We start from the raw sequence: 25,724 nt of genomic DNA, 5'->3' as shown, positions 1-25,724 counted from the left end.
AAAATCCAGCAAAAAAAAAACAAAACCTGAGCGACATATCAAAATAGACTAACAATAATCGGAACTATTACAACAACTGAAAACGGAAAGTGCGAAAACAACTAATATAAGGTTAACTGATACTGTACGTTTAATTTGTAAGCATTGGCTTTTATCGAGCACAAAGATGTATTCACAATACGTGTTGAAAATACGAACATAGTTTATGGTTTCCACGATCAATCCTGTCAACAGATCTTTGATTCTCAAATCACAGAATTCACTCGTCGTTTTTTCAAAGAATATTAATAATATAATATTTTCATAGTATTTTGAGCGAAGGAAGAGGCTTACAATTAACGTAATTAGTTCAAAGACTGGTCTAGAACTAATTTAAAACACACACAAAAACCGTGGAGGAACTATTCAGATTTTGAACGTATTTTACTTTCCATTTCATGATATTTCTCGTTCTTACGCGTTCACGCTCCGTGCGATTTACGCTCTAGTATTCGCTCCAATAATTAAACCTCTACTCATAATATACAAGTAAATAGTTCACGAAACAGAAACAGAAAAATCTTTAGTTATCGTTGTCTTAGCATTGTGTACGAGACTTTAATACGGTCGCGTGCACAACATCAGATAAAATCAAGGCAAAACTTGTGTGCACAACTATGACTTAATCTATGTAAAATATATATTATCATGTTAAATAAAATAATGGTTTCATTCAATTAAAATAGACATTTAATAGATAGATATTTTGATAGAACAAATACTAAATAATACAAAATATATTTTTTTTAAAGAATAGTAACAATGCTTCGTTATAAGGAATATTCCTGTTTACAATAGCCCAAGGCTTCAGGATCGAACCTGCGACTTTTGACATCGCTAGGCGACCGTTAAACCATTGCGCTATTAACGCTTACTATATAATATATCCGACATTATATAACATCCGATCCGACGATCCGATTTAAAGACGAGTGGTGTTTGCACCAGAAAGTTTTCACGTACTTATTTGTATTTAAAACTTCATCTTATGCTCTCGTATCGGTTGCATATCTTCGATGTGTACGAGTACACTCGTAACATACTATAAAAGTCAATTTCAATATGAAGTCAAATCAAAACCCTTCTCAACAGGATTGCTTTGAGAATCAATGGAAAATTTATATGGATATTTACTACACAAACTAAATATTAAAACAACCTTGCTTATTATATCGGCTTGCTGTTTTTGTTATTTGTAGAGATACTATTGTTATGCAGCTGTAGAACTTTGCTCATGATAACCAATATATATGTATATACGTATGCCTTATACGATAACATGTTTTTTTATCGCGTACGATTACTTCATGTGACGTTTAAAACATCGAAATAACGCCTCCTTTATACATATTGCTCAAAAGATTTTCAAAAATAGATTCGCTACTTTCAAGGTCCTAACTGTCACTTCCTTATTTGTTCTTTAAAGATTGAGCTATCTTAAAAGTCAAGGGCTTAATTAAAAATTAAATGTATTTTTTCAATTCGTTAAAATTATGCTAAAAAAAAACTATTCAATTCAAAATAATATATAATATAATTATTATGTAGGTTATTTTTAGATTGTCCTTTATTGATAATTATTATGTTTTTGAAAGCATTTTTAAGGAAATAATAATAAATTAAAGTGCAAATAACAAAATAACACTATGCTTAAATTATAAATCAATATCATCATCAACACAAACTGGAAAAAACAAGCACGATTTATTTAAATATAAACTACAACTGTTCTTGTATTTTTAAAATAAAAAAATAAGAAATGTTTTTATTTTGTCAACTGTATCATTTAAAAAAAAAACTCTCGAACTATAAATCACCACACGCTTAATAAAAACTTGACAGTCCGAAGTGAAATCTTTTAAAATAAAAATCTTATCCCTTTAGTCTTTATAAAGACTACAACTTGACTAGAATTACATATTTCGGGAGGCTGGAAACACAATAACCTAAACCACGTCAAATAGTCGTATGGCCTCTACAAATATTTGACCGGGGATCCAACCTGCGAGCGATAATGAATACAGAACCCAGCGGCATTCACTACTACGCCAATCAGCCTTTATTTAAATAATACACATGATCAAATAGCATAATATAATAATTATTATTTATACAATACACATGTTAATATTTTAAGTGATATATGGCGCTTATATATGTTTAATTATAAAGTAAAATTTTTGTTTTGTTCTATCAAAATAAGTATCTTGGCTCGTATTCGAATCGACAATCTTCGATAAAGATTCACGCACACCATGAAATGATCAACTCGCTTTAATGTTTTGCTCACTAATTCATTCATTTGTGCTTATTTAAAACCTACTTGACATCAAAATTAAGTTTATTTTAATTAAGATAATTAGAAAGTTTAACGATTAAATTCATATCTAGCTGTAAAGGTAAAATATACTACGACGGGACTTGTATTCGTCGAAAAAAAATCTAAGAGACGTTTAACCGTCAATTATAGACAGAGTATCGTCGTCACTTTCTATCAAAGCAGCTTACATATCTTTTTTCTCAACAAAAGATGCAAAGTAAGGGAACATTGAGTGTTATTTTATGTTTAGTTTCTCTGAATAGAAACAACACAATAAGTTAATTACATTTATCCTTAACACATAAGTAATACTATCTTTACGATAATCATAAAACATAATGCATACACATATTTTATAAGTACCTACCTACCCGTAGTTTATTTGAATGTATTTTTTTTTGCTTAACTTGTAAAAAAAAATCATATGCATAAACTATATAATATAATACAACTATGAATAAAATTAAATTTAATATTTCAACATAATTGTAAAAGGACAATAATCAACACATGTATATGATAATTTATTGTGCGTGGGACGTTCGGTAAGAACCTAATAGCCCTAGGGACATTTGGTGAGGTACGGGGGAGGGGATCACTTGGCCTTATATTATATTCGTAAAGTTACTAATTAATATAGGAATTAAAAGCTCGTAAGTGACCTTCTAGTACTTTTCTAGTATTACGTGTCATTAATTATTACTGATCATTTGTTTATTCGTTGGAGAAAATACTTACTGCCAATAATCAATAACAGTCTATAAATGACCAATATAAAAGCCTTTATTAAGGAGCTTAATTCAAAACGCTATTCATTACGAATGATGGAATAATAATCAACAGATTTTTATTATATTTTCTTAAAGTGTTCTTGTAACTTGTCCAAATTTGAACCTGTGATCGATGGTAAAGATACAATGTTCAGTTCACTGTCTACGAGCTACTCGGCTCCAGTACTAGTGACACACAATATATAAATCAGTCAATGGAATCCCATAAGCAATAGTCATTGCATTGGTTCTAAGCGTATAATATCTAAAAACGAATCCACGATAAAAGTTGAATGTCGCAATAAGTTCCACCGCATTAACACAATTGAGTCGCTTTTTCAATACGACTTAATCCGAATCTAATATGCTTTTTGGTTAAAAATCTATTATAATGAGTGTTAATTAAATAGGGTTATAATAATTAGTGTTTAAGTTGTACGATTACTAAAGATTTTCAAAAAAAATATATAAAATATAATATTTTTTTGGAAATGTTTGCTGTTGATTCAACATAATTTTACTTTAAGCAAATATTAATAACTAAAATAATAACCAGACTGTGACAAACAATATCCCTCAATAAATTATCGGCCAAACACTTTTGTTATAAAGACAGGAATCTTTATTTCACACTCTTGAAGACCATCAAGTTAGTTATTAGTGCATGTGCGTACATTTTAAAGTCCTCTAATTTTATCCATGCTAAATTTATGGTTGTTTGTACATCAGGGACGTGTATAATATGTATGTGTATATATATGGAAACGGATATGTTAATAATATTTTACCGGTGTTAGGTAGGGTTTTAATTTATTTTGAATTGTCCAGTAGTTACGAATAAAAGATTTTTTTAGATATTGTATAAAATCATATGACAAGGTAACAAGGTGTTAGATATCAATAATCACAGAAAAAAACAAATAGCTTTAAATAAAAAACAAATAGTTTTATATCGGTTTCGATATCGGATATTATTTTTTTTCTTGCGGATATACGATGGTTTGTGAACATATCATGTAAATAAAAAAAAAACCCACACAGTTCGGAATCAGCCACGCTTACCTTTGACGTACCAATGAATATAAAATGAAAAAGAAAATTTAAATTTAAATTAAGAAAAAATATTAATAACGATTAAAATAAATAATATAAAAATTTGCCTCTGAGTGATTGTTGGCAACCCTGGACTTAAGATTTCATAGTTGACAGCGCATTGACAATGTTAGAATAAGTAATGGCTCTTACAAGGTCAATGTCTAGAAGGAGACGTCATTAACCATGAAATTTAAATATAAATACTCAACGTAATAACAAATTATTGAAATGTATACATAAGTATATTTTACGTGGACGAAGATTTAAGGTTTTAAAATAAAACTTTTTTTCACCTAGTGACATTCTTTTTCGATTTTAATTTATGGAGTAGCACATGGGTAAACAAAAATTAATATACTAGCAAAAATATATCAACCGTAGCTTTAAAATAAATATTTGACTTTAGTACTACACAAACTCACTCACGTTATATATTTTAAAATAAAATAGTTAAATTAAAAACAAATATTGATAATACCTCTTGTATTATAAACGTGACATTTTTAAACAAAATAAATTTCATATTAAAATTATCACTTTACACAAAAAAGTTTTCACGGTATGTTAACAAGTAAACGTTTCAACACCACCCAAGCTACAACGTTACAAATAATCACATTCGCACAGATCTTAGTCTGAACTCTCTCACGGTCTAAGATCACTGTAGCCGGGCATTTGAGCCTGCGGGTTAGTTCAAACTAGATAAAGCTTATCATCTACCGAAACAATCGCTTCGGGAAATATATCGCGCATTGTCTCCGTACGAGTGAAGTATAAGTTTTTATTTTAAACAATGATGTCGTGGCACGGACAAATAGTTTTAATAATGACTAGAATCTTCTTATTATATTATTATAGTATTTATATCTTAAGGCTTTTTGGCTGACATCACATCAGTGAAATGTTACTAAGAACACAGACGGAGAACAATGCAAAATAATATTTAAGTTATTGAAACCATTTCGGCTTATGTGTAAAAAGTACCGTCATTACTAATAAAACAAACACTATACATAAAAATTCAAAACGTCATGCAGACGTACATCCGCATAGGTATGTTTACGATACGCATACGATTCGAATATACATTTATTTGCGCCTGTTATTACGAGTAATCGATTATTCTTTATCTTATTGATACAAAGAAATCACTTTAAATGAAATTTATTGAAATATGCTCCAATATATCTTCGGATGAACAATGGTATTTTGTTACTGTTTTGCGCAAAGTTACCAGAGGAGGGATCGCCTTACAGTGAAACCTGTACTCTTGACCAACGAATGGCCTCCGATAGCTTCGTCAAGTTTCACAGCCACCGCCGCATCTTTAGGTTCACTAAGTAATAAATCTATGCTTACTATTAATAATATCTTATTAAGACAAACACATTATCAGGAAACCTATATGCCTCGATAGGTAATTTAATACGATTACATTTAACAAAAGGCGATAAGTATAAAAGAGATCTTGGAGGAAGAAAATACATGATACTTACTATATTATATTATAGTAAAAAGTTATAATATTATGGTTTTTAATTTTTTCGTACTCAGATCGAAAATTTGTGGAAGTTTCGTATAATTTTAATTTCTAGTTTTAAGACAGCTTATTCTATAAGTAGTATATGCTGTATACTTTTTGAGATATTATATCGATGAAGTCGAAGAAAGTATCGCCGGGTGAACGCTTTTCAAAATTGAATCACAAACAAGAAAATATCTGGAGATCTTAATTATGTAAATAAAAGCTCGTAATGACGTACATTAATTAAATGTTTAAAAAATATATTTAATACATATCAATACCAATAACAAAATAATTTTAATTTTAAATATCCCTTGAATGGAAAATAAAAAAGTAGCCCTTACCCCGGTGTCTAAAATATCTCCGTACATAATTTAATCTAAATCGGTTAATTGGTTTATTTATAATATTAGTTACGAAAAATCTGTCTTCAGATTGTAAACGGACGGAAATATTTAAGCACAATATCCAATTCACATTAAAACTTCAATAATTGAGCTTAGATTTGTATGTTTGTACAATTATACTGTGATTTGCCTTGTACATTAAACACATTATGCACGCCGCCACGCCATAACACGCCGTTCATAATTTATCGACAGTTTACAATCTGCCTAGATTTATTATACGCTTACGGTCCTTAAAATTAACTGGTAACATGTATACGGAGAAACATATGCTAGAATCAATACAACTGTCAAATCGACCAGACAATCTGAATTCCAATATTATTAGGAAATACTGCTAGCGTTCATGCCGCTATTCCATACGGTAATAATTTATACAGTATTATATTTTTAAATTGGATACGTACCTTCTTATTCGTTTCAATAAATCAAAATTGTGAATATTTCTTATAAACTAAATAAACTCACAGCAATAAACTTAAGGAAAAGTTTCGACTATTATTAATATAAAAATCAACAGAAATAGTTGGCCTCTGCGTTGGTGAAACTTTGAACACAAATCATTAATAAACCGGTAGACGCAGTATTAATATTAATTAATTTCATTTAATAATTACAAAAACATATTACATTTATATTTTTATACTTGAAATTAAATTTTAATTTATTTTCTATTTAATATTTGTTTATATACAAAAAAAAATTGAAACATATGACAAAATTAATATTAATTACATAAGAAGTACATACTTGCATATTTTAAACCACTTGTACTTAAATCAACCATGCTACTATAAATAGCGATATAATTATTCTGTTTAAAAGATCATGTTTTAATTTTTAATTACAACTAAAATACAGAAAATTATATACGTAATTTTTTTAATAATAAATAATACGTAAAAATACAGTAACTATTTTTAACTTTTATTTGTATATAATAAAGGCCTTCCTGTAATTAATTTTTGATGTAAATTAACGTATTAACCTTTATTTAGAGTCGTGGTATTACAAGACGACTTACTGAAAATTAATAAAAAAAATGTCAAAGAAATTAAGTATAAAAAAAAATAATTATACCCAAACGCTGGCGGGTTAAACCTTGTATACCCAAAAGATGTTAACATATGAACGCAGACAATATCCTTCCAATTCTAGTATCATTAATAACCGTCGGCGATCACAAAGTGTTTAATAACAACAAATTACACTAATGAACAGGCTGATCGGATCAACATAAAAATTAATCCAGTTTTCAAGTGCAAGTCCCGAACTTATCAGTTGACCGGTTCGATTACAACGCTTACGCACAATGCGCTTCGGAACAGGTTTATAACCGTCTTGTTTTATATCGAATTCAATCGCGTAAAGAATATAAAACAGCATTATAATAATATAGAAGATACGATCAGTTTTATTACTGTTGTCATAAAATTTTGTTTATGCAGATAGTGTTTCGTTTCTGATTATAACTACTTAAGCACTTTTATTCTATTCGTGTGACAAGTTTTTTTGTTAAAATAAAAAAAGTGATCATGTTCTAAAGCGATGAGACAAAATCCACTTTATAAAAAACATACAGACTGGTGGAAAAGCTCTGAGTAAGTTCATCGTATTCAAAAGGCAAGGTATTCATGTCAATATTATATACTGTATGATGCTTTTCTACTTAGGTGTGAAGAATGATTGAGCTAATGCAATTACCGATAGAAGACATTATTTCAAAGTATATATATAGTATATATATAGTATAGTGTGTGAAAGTGCGAATATCTATGGAAGACTGCAACCACTTACGATACGAGGCTTGTAATTGCTCGTCCATTTATGTACATATACTAATATTATAAGTGTCAAAGTAACTCTGTGTCTGTTAAGCTTTTATGTCATTTTTCGTATGAAACAAGCTTGAACCCCAAAACACATATTTTTGGTCCTAAAACCAAACGACCAATACCTAAAATGCGAGCGTATTCGCAGGCGACAATCAGACTGCTATTAATAAAAAAGGCAATCATTGCATAGAATGTTATAATGATATTTTTATAAAATTAAATAAAAAATAAAAGAAGTCCAGTGTGTAAAAACCTTAAATAGGATTTCAAGTAATGAGCACTCATGTTGTATCTCAAGTACGAGTATAAATAAAGGCATCTGAGGCGCCAGCCGTTGAATGCATTATTGATTTTTGTTTATTTTAGAACTAGCAAAGTGTGGATTTCTTTTACACCGCTACAAAAAGTATTTTTATAGCGAAAACTCGTTCGTGTTTTTTTATCGAATGTTATTTTAATCCTCGCAATAGGTTCAATGGAACTTTATTACTTTGTTATTTGATATTGTGTTCTACACTTGCATTGAATTCATTCAAAATGCGTTCTATAAAACTTTATGAGCCAAACCTTAACTGCGATAAATACATATGTAATTTTATCGAAATATTTTATCAATTTATTATTTTATTAATGACGAGCTATGCTGTAATGGCTGACATGCGTTGCTGTATAAGTTTAAAATATGTAATAAATAAAGAAAAGACAGTACGTACGTAACGATACAATGGTCGATTGATAGTTTTATATCAGAAGTATTCACGCAAGTATCAATAACCGAAGAAGCCTGTTTTTCTTGCCTGAATATCTTTATACAATTATTAAATTTTTAGCTGTCCGTCTCGGCCTCACAAAGATACAATCAGGGTCTATACACAACTTTCAGATTGAAGAACAAACATAAAAAGAAATATTCTGGTTAATTTTTGGCTAGGAAACTTGAAATTCTGTTTTTCTCTAATATAATATGCATGTATTATACATATAAACCTTCTTCTTGAATAACTGTGTTTGTTGATGAAGACTTATATATAAGAAAATAACTAAACGTACAAACGACGGGAAGATGCTTTGTTTTTTAGTATATAGAGATACTTTACATATTTATATGACTGAACCTTACCACCAACCTTAGCGGTCAGACCGATTTCGATGAAATTTGTTGCGTGCATTTAAGTGAGTTGGTTGGTTGGTTGGTTGAGATTAGTAACTCACTAGGTTATGGTTGCTTATCTGATGTAGATTAAGGCCTTTGTATGTAACACAATAAGTATTTTTTTATTTCACTAACAAGTACATGGAACTCATCTCATAGCGAGCGGTCTAACAGTACCTATAGAGTTACAACAAACTCGGTAGCATTAAAACATCCATGTATAAGTACGTATACATATATATATCAATGTACCAACTTGAACGATAATCGACCAAACGCCATCGAAGTATTATACTCAAGCAGATATACCAATATCCATACATGGACACATTTATAAAGTTGAACACCAAAATTAATTCATAAAGAAGCAATCCGCTTTGGTTAAAACAGGAACTATTTCCTGCATTATACTGTGGCGGTACATATCAGAGTAGCCACTGAGGAATGCTTCAACTTTTATCAAAGTATAATAATATAACCCCGTGGCTAAGTGCTGTTCTGTATTTCTCCTCAACTTTCCTTTCTACAAAACACAACATTCTTCAACAATCCTTTGAATACTTCGTAGTTGCTTATCTTGTTTTATGGCCACTTAAATATGACTCTTTTAACGACGATTCTGTCCTGTTACATTGTCGACAAATGAGTAAAGCAAGCTGCATAGATTTTAAACACAAGGTTTTGTTGATTTCATATTTTTTGATGATTGAAATATCTAAAAATTCAATAATAAAATTGTTAGAGAATTTTAATTTAATCTAAAACGTTTTTTCCTATACATCAAAATATGAATTGTTTATAAAATAAAGTCGGTATTTTAGGTGTTAAATCAACTATTTACCTTGAAGAAAAAAACATATATTTCTAATAATACGAAGTCTTTTACTAAAATATAATTTCACGCCTAATAAAGTTTAATTTAATACATGTACTTTTGAAATTACCTGTTATTTCGCTACGGCGTTTAGTCAATAGAAAAAAAAACAATGAACGCATTGCATGAATATGTGATAAAAAAATCAAATAGTATTTAGGCTAAAACTAGAATAAGTATAAGTACAAATGCAATCAATCGGAAAGTCACACGAGTTGCAACTCGACCAACACGCTCTACTTAATTTAATAAATACTAGTTTCCGAATCCGGCTTCACCCGCGCTTGAGGGTAGAGAGAAGGGGAGTAGTTGCTAGTGTTAGGGATATACATTATACTCCAGAGTATAATGTAAAAATTTACATTCGTATCCATTTAGCAGTTCTGGTATGTTTGTGTTATAAATATCCATTCGTCCAAACAATCTCATTTACAATATTAAAGTAAGATGATTACGAAAAATCCAAAAACCTCATCGAATACATATAAAATACAAATAAATGATTTCTCACTGATTGAAAAAAAATTGGATCAAGGTCGAAATAACTTTCCACCGGATGACTCTCACTGTATATTACGAAATGTAAAAATACCCGCATCATACATATGCAGAATTCAATGTTCTGCAATAATAGTCCTTAAACGGTTTGTATAAAGAGAGTACATTAGGTTAATGGGGTAATTAAAATCATGTAGGGGCAATTTCCCTTTCGCAATGCCTACATCAATCTACATCGGTGGTTAACAACTAATGACTACGAGCGACTATAATAATATGACAACAATAACTGTTTGTTCTGTTCCAGTTATTTCTACAAATACTTAAATTCCGTAAAAAACATTTTGCTCTCTGTATTATTCGAGGCTTTGTGTAGTTGGGTACCACCTACTCATCCGTTATACTACTGCCAAACATTGTATAATCTGTAATTCTATATTCCGGTTAAAACGGTCAGCCAGTAAGGCATGCACGAATAAGCGCAGCGCAGCCATGGGCGAACACCATCAATCCTTCTCCTTTACATTTTCGGTCATTATAAAATAAATGTATTATAATCTTTAAAATTTTGTAATTTAAATTGCTAAGTCTGACACAACTTGAACAACTGTGAATTAAATACAGCTACCAAAGTGTTCAAATAGGTTAAAACGTATTCTAGATATGTTTTTTTTATTCAAAGAGATTCAAGCGCTTTTGACGTAATACCTCATAATGGATTTCCACGAAATAATAGAAAATAAACATCGAGTCTTTAGCCCAACAATGGAACATATCTAGGATATTATTTTATTACTATTATTCGTATTAGAAATATTAGACGTATCGTTTTGTTATAAAAATATTTGTCACATATTCTGAAGTCAGTGACTGCGTGTACGTATTATATCTTAATGTTTAGGTATATTAGTCGTATTCATTGGTGTCACCACTCACTAGATTTTATATACGCACTTGACCAACATTTTTTAAAATACCCGTTTGAAAACTTTGCCACCTCTATATATATAATATAAATACTTTACTAATGAAATTCAGTGAATGGAAGCAAATCCATTCAGAATCATCTTAAAATAAAGCAAAAAAAACTGTAGTCAACTCTCAAATAATTATCGTATGATTTTCAAGTATTTTTAGTATTATGTTAGATTTTGTTCTATTAGTACATAATTATCAGCACTTTAAAATAACATCCGCGTCTAGCTGAATTTTATCAGCAACAATGAGAAATGCCAGGAAACGTTTTATGTGTATTCCTATCAACGTTATATTGTTATCTGGAAAAAAATATATATTTTTGTTACGCCTACGACGTCGCATTTTGTAACGCTATTATCATTTCGCTTTTTTAATATCGCGATAATATATTCGATAATTATATATTGGAGATTATTTGTAATGATTACGGAATGTTGATGACTGAAAACACGACACTAAATTTGGACGATTTATAAGTAAATTTTAGTTAATTATAATCTGTAATAAGTATCCCTATAAAGTTTATTCTATTCTATTTTCTATTACCCCTAATAGAATTAAAGTAAATACCGTATTATAGATATAGAACCGGTGATAGAACCTAAGCGGGAGATTTTTCCCAATAAGAAAATTCACTTTTACACTATAGATACATGAAGTTAAAATGAAGTCTTGCCATCTATAAATTATAATTGTAAAATTAAAACTATCTGACTCCTGTTGCACTTAAACAACTATTACAAACACAACATAAAACCAACGTACATTATTTAACAATAATCTCCAATAGTCAAAAATATACTATACAATAAAATATACCAAAAAAACTCGAACAGCGAAATGTTGCCAAGTCGCATGACACAACGTCGCTTGATATCGAATAATAAAAAATAAGTGGAACGAATAAGCGGCACAATTTTACTTAAACGTGTTTGCACTACAAAAACTTAATAAGCTCATTATCCAGAACATTCCCACGTCCGTCGTTCCGGACGGCTCGGAAATGTTTGAAATAATTACCCACTACACAGCACGACATAAGACGTTATGTCACATTATACCTAATTCATATAATGAGACTTCACCACAGTATCATCATTTCTACATAACCAAAGAAGACTTAACAACAAAGCCAGTAGTATAATTAAAGTTATGGTAGGACTTTGAAATATGTAATATATATCAATCGCATTGAAAAAGTCTAAAGAAAATAAAAAGGAAAGAAAATTATGGTACGCTAAAGATCTTTCTTTTTAATGTTAACCGAAAATCTCCCGAATGTTCACGAAATTAAGATATTACAATATGTAATTGATATATTTATATTAATGAAACAACTAGTCTGCTCGAATTAGTTTCAAACAAACAAATTGATCTATCAAAATGAACGAATCCTCATGTATTTGGCAAACAAAACAAAACCATAAATACGTAACTAATTCATGCGGTGACAGAAGACAACTCGTCACGGGGCATTAAACTTTTGTTCGTTCTACTGCAATGCAGATTTGTGACATGTGTGGAGTGTGTGGTCCAATCAGAGGGCAACGATTACGCACAAATTATCGAAAAGTTTTTGTAAAATAAAACGTTATATAGAAAATTTTTATTTTAAAAGGAATCGTTAACAACATTAAGTTCCTGCCACTCATTGACTTGTTAGCATTTATTAAAAGCAGAATCATATTGGACACATCATTTTGAGATAGATAAAAAAAGAACAGCGTATTTCTTGAAAACCAAAACGAAATGTAAATTGTAAAAAGAACAGACCATGACACATCTCGACAATATTCCGTTTAAAACATTTTAAGCTATATAAATGTCTGTTTGAAAACAATAATCCAGACTTGCCGGGATTAAATTATTCCGACACACAAATAGCTTCCATCTTAAATGCGTGCGTAAGAAAAGCTCCGAAGACGCATTGCATCGTATAATTAAACACCTCGACAGGGTTCAAGGCAGATTTATGACGATTGTACCAAACGGGTTGGTAATAGGACCCCTACTACAGCTGTTCGAGCTGAATCCTAACTGGTGTTGCGTTGACAGGGCTGATATATAGTGACCGATACACATAGTTTTGATTCCCTTCTAAACATTAAATATAAATTTCTGAATTTATTTCGATAACAACTGTAGACGTCACTTGTGGAATAATCAAATATATTAGATATCCACTTCAACTATTTTAATTGGATGATTTTGAAATATTTATAACAATTAGTTGCAGAGCTTTTAAGAATTTACTGTAATTATCTTTCATTTTTTAATAAAAGACAAAAACGACATTGATGAAAGCCTTCAAAGTAGTCAGTTCGTAGCATCCGACGGATGTCATTGACATAAATGAGTAATCAGTCGATTGCACCTTCCTAGTAGGTAACTTTTAAAAGGTATCTAACTCACGATAAAGTTTAACTTTACAGATACAGAAACTTTTGAAAACATTTCTAAAAATCTTTTTCTCTTTAAATTTGACAACCTAATGTTAGAATTTAGTTATTAATTTTGCAATCTTTGACTGACCTGTTTTCCAAAAATCTAATCTACTTATCTCCGAATATAATGGAATTTTTACTTATAATTAAACACTTTTTTCCAGAATCTCATCGGACATAACGAGTTTTTATAAGTATTTTCAGTGTCATAACTAACAAGAAATTTATGTATAAGCCAACATCACTCAAGTTCTTACTCCATATTAGACGTGAAAAACATGATCTAATTATACCTACATACTCGTATTTGCAATTCCCTCACAAATAGCGTCAAACTAATTATCTTCTATAGCCGATGAGAATCTAATTACAGTTTCGTGGAATTAGAGAAGCAAAAAATTACACCTAAAACCAAAAAGCAATTAGCAAAAAAAATTAAGGAAATTGTTATAAGGGTCTATGGAATGGATTTTTTATTTGTTACCGCTAACAATATTTCAATATTGACAATTTGTGTTAACGATACTTAACATAATAGAATTAAAACTGCATATCTTTATACTAAATTACTTAATTAAATAATATTAAAGATTATGGTTTTGCAATCGGACATTGTATACATACGAATATTTTTGGGTGAATCGAGTTATAAACATCCAAGCACTAACTTTCGTATATTTTTTTAAAATAAATTTATCGTTCTCTCTCTCTCTCTCTATCAAAAAACAGAGCACGATCATTTAAAACGGTTATCCTAATGAAAACCATCTCTAAACAAATTTATTATTTATTTTATATTATAATTACGATTCGATTCATATGATTTGAAACATAAATAAATAAATAAATAAATAAATAAATAAATATTGGACAACATCACATACATTACTCTGATCCCAATGTAAGTAGCTAAAGCACTTGTGTTATGGAAATCAGAAGTAACGACGGTACCACAAACACCCAGACCCAAGACAACATAGAAAACTAATGAACTTTTTCTACATCGACTCGGCCGGGAATCGAACCCGGGACCTCGGAGTGGCGTACCCATGAAAACCGGTGTACACACTACTGGATCACGGAGGTCGTCAAACGAACTCTTAAATGATTTACATCTAATTCTATCAAGCTGAGGTGATATTTTGTTAGCATTTCTATTAAGCTCCTGGATTACATCGAGGGTTGGTCATAGATAGAGCTGCCAATCTTTCAATTTCATCTCGGTTTCTACGTATTTAAATGATGCAACTTCGAGCTCCTTACTAGCACCATACCCAGGATTACCGATCCTTTCATTTTGACCTAGAGCTTAGCTTTTTCTTTCGACGCTTAAATATTTTAATAGAAGACTTTTATACGGTATAAATTGATTTTTCTTATATTTTTTGCTCGCCAGCACTGTCTAGTATCCAATGTTTATAAAATGCAAAAGTTAATGTGATAGGATTTGATATCCTTTTTATTCTCCCCCTGTCAAAAAGAGATGAAGAAGAAGACAACATGTCAAATAGAATCGGAACAGTTTTTAGTGTGTTCTAATCGATGTTCATGTTTCATCTTGATTGAACTTTATCTAATCAATATTTCGATTATGTCGTGATTGAATACCGTTTATTTGCAAATCTCCTTGACATGTCGCTAACCTTAGTGATGTTTCATCGTGCGCCAACGCATCGTGCCTACTTTAAGCTTATAATCATTATAAAAACAATTGTTTTTCTTTATTACCGTTATTCACATATAACCGCAAATTTTACTTTATAATTATTAATTTTATATACCTGAAGATACATTTATGTATTTTTTAATAACTTAAAACTATAATGTATCCTACATTAATACATGTATTACGTCGATTATGTTAACTGCAGATAGCTATTATAGATTATTATCAAAATAATGAAAAAAGATAACATAACTTTAGATTAATTTTGATAAAACCAAATAATTAATTTGATTACAAAATTACAAATCAATTCCTTCGGACATATTTTTAATAATGTTTTATTTTAATCTATAAATGATAATTTAAATTATCACCGACATTATCACTAACTGAGAATCTAGAATCATGATATTAAAATTATTTGTAAACTAAATATAATTTTAGTCTATAATTTATCAAATAAACATTTCATACGCGTTTCACTGTGATAAGAGGTATTACTTTCCTCCGTTGGAATTATATTAAAAAAATGGGCATTTACGTTTGATGAACGGCTTGAGAAGTAAGTATACGGCTCATATATTTACAGGATATTGAACTTTGTTGATTGAGCCATTAAAGACGCTGTTCGATTACTTTGAGAGTTTTGCTGTGTGTCAAAGAACAGTATAACTTGTGATGATTAATTTTAACGAAACACCTTGTATATTTTCACACTAATAACGAGTTATATTTATTATAGAACCGAAAGAATGATTAAACGTGTACCTTCCACGCTACGCGCCGGTGTTACAAAAAACAATTAAAAACAACTCTAAGATGGAGAAGTCAATGAACTCGCCGATACAAGAACATATAGAACAAATTTGGAATCACCAGAAACGATCATTTATTAAGTTCAAGTGTCCATTATAAAGACCGGACAAGTGACATTCCGAATGCATCCAACAGCATTACTATTCGCAAAGCATATAACGCACTGACATTGAATGGAGATGACGATTTTTTAACACAGGCGGGACCAATCCAGATAGAGCCACAAAAGTTATTATATATATTCAATAATTAGAGCACATGCCACAGAAAATCCACAGGTAAAATTCGAAAGCTCGTAACGTAACTCGCGCAGACTGAACGCACGTCTATCCGTAACGACGCGCTGAGTACGACTGAGGAGGATCGAGGTATGGAGGTCCGTTTGGTCGGAGGTCGGAGGCGATTGGCTGAGGACGGCGAAACGGGATGCGGCAGCGAGATGCGCGCATCGTTCCCGGCTTCCGTTCGTCGCGTTTGATAAAATTCGCACTGGAAAAACTTGAGTAATTGCCGCCGCGTCTGCTTTAATTTCTTTCCCAAAGTTAGATTAATTGTCATAACGTAATACAAAGATTTAAATTCAATATTTCCTCTTTATTTTATATACAAAAAAAAAAATACGAAAACGACTGTCGGTCGAAATGCAACCTAAATAACTATAGTTATTGAATTTTTCGATTCTCCAAATCCATTCCCACACTTGTGATGAGTCATTTTATTATTGTTCACTTTCGTGTATATTTTCTGAATGAATATTTCCTTAAGTATACATATATACCTACTGGGTATTGCCCTATCCTCTTTAAACATGATATATAATAACTAGAATTATTTATTGGAAGTTGATTGATAAGTACTATTGATTAGGTAAATACTATTTATCTCATGAATTACTTTCGTTCATTACATTGATAAATACATTTCTTGGTTGAAGTATGACGTTGTTTCGTGCAATAGACGCGTAAATATTCCTTTTTGATGTGTAACATTTATTGAAGCTGTTTGGAGGTAATTGTGTCGTCAACTCATACTCGCATGCCGCGACGGCAAACGGCATGATGCTCTCTTATATCGCCAATCGTCATGCACCTTCTGTACCCGTCTATACGCCCTTGTGTATGAGTGGCGTATATACTACATATTATATTTTTTAATGATTTTATTTACACTTAATTATAAATTATGTCAATATCTAACAATTTCAATGCTTAACATCTGCCGGGCGTCCCGATAAAACCGTTTTTTTTTTTTTTAATTTGACTTCGATTGTAACTGTCTGAGATATTCCAGTTCAAATGAAAGTCATTAGATTTATCGAGAGTTTAAAGTTTGACTTAAGAACTAATTGATCCGGAAATAAGAGCTAAGGTTGCCCAGTAATATTGGCAGAATGATTAGCCATGCCTTAATTGAACTAATATTTTATTTTTAAAATTTTACAAATTTATACGAAAAAATGGTCTAATGTCTTAAGAGATCGCTGGGTTTCTTTAATTTCAAATACATGTTTACGTGCAAAGAAATGATGAATTACGATGATGATCGTCATCATTAATTTTATAAAAACGATCTATTACGACGCTAATATAATGTACATCTAATTACATATTTAAGTACCTACAATGAAATGTCTACTAAACTAACTTACTGTTTAAAAGTTGAAAGAAAAACCAAGTATACAACAGAGGACGAAACGAATAACTTAGAATTTATTACGAAACAAACACTGCTTTAAAAGCTTAAAATAAAGGTATTTAAAACATTTCTGTAAGATATTGCATAAATACTTGTATTGTGGCATTAAATGTTTTTATTCATCTATAAAAAAAATTGGGGTGAGCCAATGTATATCAAATAGAAAGTGTTCTAATGTTAATGATATTGATGAATTAAATTACTACCGTTACTTGATAACTCTTTCATTTCCCTAAATACTACTAAAAGTAAGAAAGAGACGCAAGAACCTTTTAGGTACAAGTTTATTCTATTTTTATTTTTTTTTATTTGTGGCTATTATGAGTTTACTTTTAAGATAATTGATTAGAACATCATTGACATTGACGACATTGTTTTGTTAAAAATTAAATTATTTCGGGTAACTTAAAATCAATAGACGTATAATCTTGGACATTTAACCCGGTACCCAAGAGTAAATCTTATAAATAATTATGAAAAAAATTACTCATTTTATCATCTGCGTCTAGAGCCCTAATAAATTGTAGCTGAAGTCTACCCATTACCTTATTTGGCCTGCATATTTGCCGAGATGCCCCACGCCCAGTAAACAATAAAATTAAAGATAGACGAATGTTAATGTAATTATATAATAATAACGCAATCATGTTTATTCGCAACTCTATCCAAGTTACCGGCTGTACTTCCCGCTTTTGTTCTTTCATTATGTACTCACACTCGTTACTTATAATTTGTAAGCGATAGCAAAGTCGATTCTTAGGGACATGTTAATAAGACATTTTTTCAAGACGGTTTTCTGTATTCTATGTAAAAAAGAAAATACGGATAATTAAAATCATGTTTATAAGTGCAAACTTCGTATACCAACTGTATACCTTACTAAGTTGTGATCCCATTAAGTTAACGACATCGACTAACAGACTAAACATTCCGACATCCAAACTAGCGATGCAACTAGTAGGACGGACGTAATAGCGTTTACTTTTTTTTAACATAACGAGTATAAAAACGTACTTAATACAAGTACTCTCTCAAGAGTATTTTGAATCTTCAATTGACAAATCAGTGATTTGCTTCGAACTTACACATCGCCTATTTGTTAAACTTTTACATTAATTTCTATAACTATTTATGTTAATTAAGTTAATATGAAAATGTCAAAAATGTTTCCGTACATAAAGAAAAGAAATATATTCTGAATATTCTAAATATTCTGCTATTTAATTTTGTATACTAGGTATATATATTCATTTTTATTTATAAATCTTAACTAAATCACTTTTGAAATTAAGAACACTTTAATATTACAAAGTTATTTTAATCTTGAGATTAATATATTGTGGACGTTAGTCTTATTGAATACTATGTAGAAGACACTTTACCATACCATATAGAACATATGAAATAAAAACGACTCGATGTATTTGATTAAGCGTATCTGAGGTCAATACAAGTACTCTCTCAAGAGTGTTTTGAATCTTCAATTGACAAATCAGTGATTTGCTTCGAACTTACACATCGCCTATTTGTTAAACTTTTACATTAATTTCTATAACTATTTATGTTAATTAAGTTAATATGAAAATGTCAAAAATGTTTCCGTACATAAAGAACAGAAATATATTCTGAATATTCTAAATATTCTGCTATTTAATTTTGTATACTAGGTATATATATTCATTTTTATTTATAAATCTTAACTAAATCACTTTTGAAATTAAGAACACTTTAATATTACAAAGTTATTTTAATCTTGAGATTAATATATTGTGGACGTTAGTCTTATTGAATACTATGTAGAAGACACTTTACCATACCATATAGAACATATGAAATAAAAACGACTCGATGTATTTGATTAAGCGTATCTGAGGTCTGGCTGCATACGGGCCGACATCGCTCAAAGCATTATCGATATATAGCTAATGTTGAATGGGATACCATCATTATATAAACGAAAAGGTCTACAATTTTCGAACCAATAAAACTAAACCAGCCGACCTAGAAATGCAAGTGCGCTAGAACGCACGGATCCGTTTTATCAAGTGTTCACTTCCCCTTATCGCCGGCTCGCCACTCGCTACGATTTGTTTTTGAATGCATACGTTTTATTGTTACTCGATAAAACTCGATGAAATTTACCGAGATAATTTAAGGCTTATAACAGAAATTGCTTTTATACCCTTGCAATCGCCATAAAATCGCACATCTACATTGTTGTTACATGGCGTGCTCCGTATATGTAAGGTACTAAAATAGGCGGCGTCTGAAATATTTTAACAAACAGACTATCCGAATATAGGTCCGTACGTAAGAATGTTATTGATTCGGATATGCTCGTAATTCCGTATCGATCTGATATCAGTCTACGTGGACGAAGACGTCAGAATTATAAGACGAATATTAAATTTTAATGATCAAAAAATATTATATGCTAATTTCTAAGCAATAACAACACTATTATTACGATCTCATTTTAAAACACCTTGATAGTAACAATACTTACATTCAACGACTTCCGATTGCAGTATTGCATACGATAAGCTATCAGCGGGTCAGTTAGGGGTTCATTATCATGCCTTATTTACACTGTGAATTGACTTAGGTCGGCGACCGACGTTTGTGTTTTTTCTGCTGTGTTTGCTTAGGAATGGAAGTGGTTGAAAATACACTCATTTAATTCAGTAAAATACGGTGTTTGACAAAGTACTCGGAGCGTACAAAGAACACCTAGGCTATCGCTTTGTTATCGTTAAATTCGTGATACAAATGCCTATAAATTCATAAAGGGAATTTAATTGATAAAAGTAGAATAAAAACAATGTAAAACATTTTTCTGTTGGAACGAAACACAATCATCATCATTCTCATTCCTTACATTACAAAAATATGCTCGATGCTCGACAAATAATATAATTTGAAAACACAATAAAAAATTAAAACAAATTATAAACTATAAATATAGATGCAGAAACTCCATTTAGTTAGTAATTACTAACAAACTCTAGGCAACTTTCAAATTCAACAAAACAGTTTTATTACTAAATCCGAACCGAGTCCCATTATCTATAGATAGTGTACGAACTGTACACATAACAATTCAAATCCAGCAATTAGGTGGCACTCAGTCGATCGCAGTCTTCTCCCATTGCGGTTAATTTTGTTCAATTAGAGCATTTCACGTAACCACCTCCCGGCTGACTCGATTAAAATTAAATCTGGCTACAAGGTTCAAATTTTGGTAACATCCTCGGACTATAATGGTTTTGGTTAGGTTAATTTTAGTGCTATCACACGTAAACAAGTTACGACGTGACGTAGCACGTTGCGACATCGTGTAACCATACAAAGTGGCACGTTACAATGTCTTGGACGTAAGTTTTTAAAGGTGCAACGTTGTTTTCCACGACATCGTGTGACGTCACGACACGTTGCATGCTACATCACCTATTTATTTACGGTAGCCACTAGTAGATATATTTTCAAAACAATGACTGTACTATATTAGCGATACAAATTTGTTTTATTTTCTGAATTTTAGACACTTTTTTAAACGTCAATGCGGTTAATTGCCTTCAATTAGAGCAATTTTAGTTAAGCCTTTAAGCTTCCTCGTTTAAAGTTAAATCTGGTTGACACGTTTTTCAATTTAAAGTTGTACATGAATATTCTCATTCAATTTTCGCTTCATTAGACTATTTCTTTTCAAAATTATATGTATGATTGCTGGTTTCATTTTCGCCTAAAGCGAGTGATTTAACGGAGATATGCTGACAGCAATATTGCCTCTTTTCTGCGCTCATAATTTGTACAGAAACATTTTTTATTTTTTACTGTACCTACTTATAATGATATATCTAGAATTTATAATAGCTTAATAAGAAAAGAAATATGTTTTTTATCTATATTAGGTATTTTGGTGTATGTTTATCTACTGTAATTACTGATAAGGTTGACAGTACAATTGTAGCACGTCAGTAGCGCTCTGTGTTTTAGATTTATCGTAAAATGTAGCTATCTTAAGAGACGAGATATGTTGAATGGCCAGTGTTTAGAGCGCGTGCATCCTAATATGACGATAGTGGGTTCAAAACCAAACAAACATCACTAAATTTCTATCCCAACATTCTCATCAAAGGAAGAGGCGACTTTAGGTCAGCAGAGAAACATTTACTATTACTTTACTAACTTTTATAGGTATGTATGTAAAAAAAGCTAAAATTAAAATTATCTCTGTCAAGTTGGCCCTTATAAGCACTTTTAAAAAGTGATGTTACAAGAATAAATTGAATGTAAAATTGCTACTAGTTCGGAATTTAGATTCTATAGAGAGATACTCACAAGAAACTCAGTAGTTTATCATCTTTGATACGAAATATATAATCAACTATAATATACAAAAATATGTTTTCTTTGTAAGCAATTAACAACTCCATTCTTATTTATCTCTAAACTAAACCAATAGTCTTTTATTGTATAATAAACCTTATCTATGGGTTTTTAACATAATATTTAAATTTATTAACCGGCAAATATAAAGCTCAATTTTTTTAATTACAATAAACAAATTCTGCAAATCTTTATTGAGTATAATAAACTTGATTAAATCTAAACATCTTATTAATCAAAAAGGTACAATAGATACTGAAAATGATTTTACTTCGACAAAATAAATCACAAAAATAACCAAGACGAGAAATCGGTTTAAATAAATAAACTTGAAGCTAAAATGTAAATAATAACGAACAATAATAGACTTTGTATAAGCGAGAAGAATATCTTAATAAAAAAAACCTAACTTAAGAGGTATATTTTTTTTTTATGAAACAAGTTTTCAAGAGTACACATACATTTCATAATTATAATAAGGAACCATTTTTTTAATATTTAATAACAAACATTGTTATAGACACCTTTCGATTTAACCACCTAATTGAAACCACAGCTGATTCAATATGGTTCTCAGTAAACTATAGTAACAAACTATAGATTGCTGAGAAATAGCAGTAAGCTATTTCAGCAATCTATAGTTTGTTACTAAATTATTATTTTTTTACTTTTCACCACTCACTTTATTAACATAAGCAATGAGATCGAATCGAAAATTACGGAAAATTTATAACATCAAGAAACATGATCTTATCATTGTTTTCCCAAACGAGTTAAGAAAAAAAAAAACGATAAAAGCCTGCAAACAATTTGCTAAGTAGAAAAAACAATACAGTCAAATCAATCTAATAAAGACGAGAAAAAGCGAACTCCAAGCATCAACCAATATTCGATGAAAAAGGGAAAGAAGATAAATTGGGAACAAAAGAACGAGACAAGCAAACAATTTGTGTAAAGTTAGCAACGGAGTGCTGTAAACAATAAAAGTTTTGGAAGAAGTTCGCGCTTATTCGAAAGGGTTTGAAGGTAATGAATAATATTGATAAATTATTCAGAACGCAATCGCATTACATTCGAGTCAGTAATGAAATTTTATGGCTGTAACCGTAAAGTTTTCGTTCGTTTCTTCGATTTATGGATTATTATGTTTCGTTTAAAAACTAATTAAAAATTACTTGTGATGAGTTATGACTCAATAAAATATAAGACATTTATCGGATTGCTCATCAAAAACATACTATGAAACATATTAACAAGTTAAACTTTATGTAAATATAAATTTGTACCGCATGTGTGAGCTAATAACGCAAACAGTATGCTATATCAATTATGATTTTATCTGAAAATGGAGTCACTGCGGCATGTCACATAATAAAGGTAGGAGCCTCATTGTTGCCTCTAACGCGACCCTTTAAATCAAGAGGCAATTGTCCCCATTGGCACCTAACGACATTTAGGAATAACCCTATCGCTCCCACTTCGGCATCTTTACGCCTAACCTTTGAACAAAAGAAAATTAGGGTCGCTCATGTACAAAGAGGGTACGTGCAATGCTTTCAAGGCTAAAAAATTTAAACGTACATTATATTAATACTTTATTCGAAACATACAACTTAAGTGAGTCTGCGTATTTTACTTTAGTAATTTAGTAACAAAAGAATATATTATTCATGTACAATACCCGATTTTCATATGTAATATAATATGATTTAATCAACTTTAAACTTAATCTTAAAATCTTGTAATAAAGCAATGATAATATAAATAGGAAAAGCGATATAAATTTATTAGAAAATAAATTTCTCTTGTGATATTCAATATTCTGCGTAGCGATAACAGTTAATGAAAGTGTAAAATCATAATTGAATACGACTCGAACAGTCGATTTTTTTCAATTCTAATAATATCATACTGAGCCGATATCCAATCGGCTTTTATCGCAGAAAAAGTCAAAGAATCAAGGGACTAAATTGGATTCTCGACGAAAACAACGATTTTTGTTTGAGAAGACATTCAAAATGGATTTAGAAACGAGTAATTATATCGCTTAAAGTACTCCAGGCAAACGAGGACTTCAATCTTGAAATAAATGGAAAACATTTTCAAAGATCATCGACACTTAATCGAGTATAGGTATGATCACGTGAAAACTAAAAGGAGCGTTGTACATATGGACACTATTGAAATAAAAATACTTAAAACTCCGCTTAGGAACACGGGGAAAAACCGCGGACATTTTAATTTACATAGCTACTGACGTTGCTAAAGCAAATAAATGTAAATATCGTATTTCACCATACAAACCACTGTATAATATCTTATCTCTTGAAGATACATTATTAATGTACTGCGACCAACATAAGTTAAAACGCACAAAAGAAAATAATTACATTCGGATACGGCTCGCTTGAACGTTCGCTTTGTCATTTGGACTACTATAATTATTGTTAATTATTTAACTTTCCCTCAATATCTAACATAATTTGAATGAGGATTATCATAAAAAGTATACACACTCGTATGGTATACGGTTAAATGTATAAACGTATGGAAATTAAGTGATAATCTTGAAGAAAGCCTGAATAAAATTGAAACTTTTGAGTAACTAGCCTCTATGTAGGGTAATTTGGACGTCATAAAACATTTAAAATATTTATTCATACAAAATACGGCTTATGTTGCGGTAAAACATTCTAACAAAGACATCGTTTATATTAAGATGATATAATATACGTGTTAACCCAACACAATATTAAGGGGTGGTGGTATCTCACGTAGTGAAATAGGCTGGTCACAAATCATTATAGGGGACAGTGAAAATGGAGTACCGTCCCATGTGCCAATGGGGAATGAAGTGGATACTATATATTGACCCAACTTTATGAGGAAACCACATAGCAAAACGAAAAGAAAATTAAAAAAAATTAAAACGTATTTAGGCGATTTTTTGCATTCTAAATTCAGAATAAAATTATTTTAGTAATTAAAACATTAAAATGTATTATGTCAAATATGTTCATACAATAAATTAACTTTTTTTCAGACGGATAAGTCTTAAGGTACGCCTTCAAAATTACGGCCATAAGGATTTAAGTGGGAGTACTTTGTTATAATATCGTAGCATTTTGTAATATAATGTACATACATTTTTCTTACCCAAATGGTAAATTTATAAGAAACTTCCATAAGGATATTTTACACAGTCGTATATGGCTTTTCT

The 25,724-nt window shown here is 30.4% G+C and overlaps 1 protein-coding gene across 6 annotated transcripts in view; it reads right to left on the bottom strand.

Moving 5' to 3' along the window:
• Positions 1–25,724, bottom strand: part of LOC125068082 (putative polypeptide N-acetylgalactosaminyltransferase 9) — a 180,270-nt gene that overhangs the window by 117,482 nt on the left and 37,064 nt on the right. For 5 of the 6 annotated variants that reach the window (XM_047677079.1, XM_047677075.1, XM_047677080.1 and 2 more), the window contains exon 1: positions 16,589–16,780. The exons of the other annotated variant lie outside the window; for it this stretch is intronic. The gene's annotated coding sequence lies outside the window, so the exon portion shown is untranslated. Of the gene's footprint in view, positions 1–16,588; positions 16,781–25,724 lie in introns of those variants that run through there. 6 annotated transcript variants of the gene reach the window in all.

Source organism: Vanessa atalanta, chromosome 13 (genome assembly GCF_905147765.1).
Source record: "Vanessa atalanta chromosome 13, ilVanAtal1.2, whole genome shotgun sequence".
NCBI classification, from domain to species: domain Eukaryota; kingdom Metazoa; phylum Arthropoda; class Insecta; order Lepidoptera; family Nymphalidae; genus Vanessa; species Vanessa atalanta.
Note: the sequence above shows the minus strand (reverse complement) of the source record. Positions and strands in the feature narration are given on the sequence as shown.